Raw genomic sequence first — 2541 nt, 5'->3', positions numbered from 1 at the left:
GATAGCATATAATAGAAGCTATACAATATAAACTTAGTTTGGATGCTTACCTCTTGAGTAGGGTAGAGTTCTTGACCTTTGAAAGCTTTAGCACCCCAAGTGTGATGCCTCTAATGGTTCATAAACACTAAATGCAAGAGGAGGCTTGAGAGAATAGGTTACTTAGCACAACATCAACTTTACCCTCTTGGAAAGTAAGTGGCAACCGATTTTGGCTCTAGAGGGGGTTTATTTATAGTATAGCAAATGCTAAGGTTACACCTTGTAAACCCTAATGACCCATGATATGCTCCATGGGTTTAACCTCCATGGACTATCCATGGATTAGTTTAGCCCATCTACATAATCATGGATCATTGGCTCATACTATAAGAATCATTGATTTACAAGTATAATATATTAATATGAAATCATATTATTTATCAGTCTCTTTTGACCACAAAATTAATTCCAAATTAATTCTTAATCAATACTAGTTAAATAATATTATTTCATATTAATATATTATACTTTTAATATATTAATAAATCATAAATAACCTTATTCTCAAAAGTCCATCCTATCAAATTGCACTGGTGAAGGCAACCCAAAAGGACCATGTTATAATCAGGTCAAGTACATCCCAGTTATAATTATGGGCTTAGACACCAAATCCAACAGAACCTGCTCCAACTCCCACTTCGTACGGAACTCTAACTCAATTTCCCGCTCACATGACTTCTCAATCATGTCATTTAGGGTTTTGCACCCTGAAAAAATCACAAACTCCCAGTTAACATCCCTCGGCATGGCATGATATGTGACATCCCCAATTTCTCGGCCAAAAAATACCAATTTGTTTATGCTTTGTTTTTAAAATCAGAGTAATCTTTTAAAGAAAACAGTTGCGGAATTTGTTCCCAAAATATGATAAAGATTTATCAAAGCATTTCTTTAAAGAAATGTATTTTCATTATATAACAAAATCTTGGGATGTCATGTTCCGATACAGACACATAAGCATAAACAAAAGTTACATTATTTACACTAAAGATTTTACATCTCCTTTAATCTCTTCGTGAAATATATCTTCGTATTGATACCTGTGATACAAATAAAACTAAGTGGATCAAGCTTGGGAGTCTGATGAGCATATAGGGTTTTCAACCCACAATAATATAAGACAAAACTTCAAAAATAATCCCTGTGGTTTTCGAAAATATCAAGTTTAATCCCTAAGTTCAAAAAACCTCACAGATGGCCCCTGTGGTTTCAAAACTTTTAACATTTGGTCCTTCCAACTCACTCCGTTAGCATTTCACCGTTAAGTAAAGGGCATTTTTGTCTTTTCACTACCACATGGACCATTTATGAAGTTTTGCCTTATTTTTAAATATATATATATTTAATATTAAAAGACTCTCTCTCTCTCTCTCTCTCTCTCTCTCTCTCTCTCTCTCTCTCTCTCTCTCTCTCTCTCTCTCTCTCTCTCTCTCTCTCTCTCTCTCTCTCTCTCTCTCTCTCTCTCTCTCTCTCTCTCTCTCTCTCTCTCTCTCTCTCTCTCTCTCTCTCTCTCTCTCTCTCTCTCTCTCTCTCTCTCTCTCTCTCTCTCTCTCTCTCTCTCTCTCGTATTTCTTTGGGATGTCCAAAAATCTTCCCATATTTATAGCAAACTCAAGCATGAGGCTTTATGTAACTTCAGACTCTACAACTCCCCATACGCCGAATCTAAATGTTCAGTCACCAGAGACATTCCTTTTCTAGTTACCCATCTCAGAGACAACCACAAAGTCGACATGCACACAGGCGGTACTTTTAACCATAGTTATGTCAAATCCAACCCCCGTGAAGTTGAAAACACTACCTGGATGCTAACAGTGAGTTCCCTTAACTTTTCCCCTGATTTCTGATTTCCAATTTTAGGGTTTTTTTCCTTTTTCTTTATCGGGGTAATGTTTTATGTTTGGCAGGTGTTCCATTGTTTTGGGCAGTACTTCTGTCTTCACTTTGAGGCGTTTCAACTAGGGATGACACTTGTTTACATGGCATTTCTTCGATTCATGGGGGATGAAAAAGACACAAGGATTACAGCTATAGTTTAGAGGTCAGAACCAACGGGAGGAAGCTGATTTGGGAAGGAACACTGAGGAGTATCAGAGATAGACATAAGAATGTAAGAGATAGTCATGATGGGTTGATTATACAGAGAAAGAGAGAATAAGGCCGATTTTAGGATTTTTGTTTTTCTTCCCCTCGTATCTTTCATTTTCCAGAATTTGTCATATTCAAGTTTGTTTAAATCATTTGGATCTTGAATAATGGATTTCAATTTGTTGTCAGTCTCTATGGTAGTATCGATTTGGATGTTGGACTTCAGTGTTGTTCATTTTAAGAAAAAATTTAGAACGACATGATACTTTGATACCCAGTGTTTGATCTGAAGTTCTTGTTTGTGTTTAATGGGTTGAATCGAAGAGGCCATGTTGCTGGAACAAATTTCAGTATGTTGATTCCATGATGTTTTGAAACATGGTAAATGAATTTGCAGGTCAAGGAATAATA

The 2541-nt window shown here is 36.2% G+C and overlaps 1 pseudogene; it reads left to right on the top strand.

Annotated features, from left to right (window-relative positions):
- Window positions 1-1618: 1618 nt before the first annotated feature.
- LOC111909152 (E3 ubiquitin-protein ligase SINAT3-like) lies at window positions 1619-2200 on the top strand (annotated as a pseudogene).
- Window positions 2201-2541: the final 341 nt, after the last annotated feature.

This window comes from Lactuca sativa, chromosome 4 (genome assembly GCF_002870075.4).
Source record: "Lactuca sativa cultivar Salinas chromosome 4, Lsat_Salinas_v11, whole genome shotgun sequence".
Lineage (NCBI taxonomy): Eukaryota > Viridiplantae > Streptophyta > Magnoliopsida > Asterales > Asteraceae > Lactuca > Lactuca sativa.
This window is presented reverse-complemented; position numbering and strand designations above follow the sequence as displayed.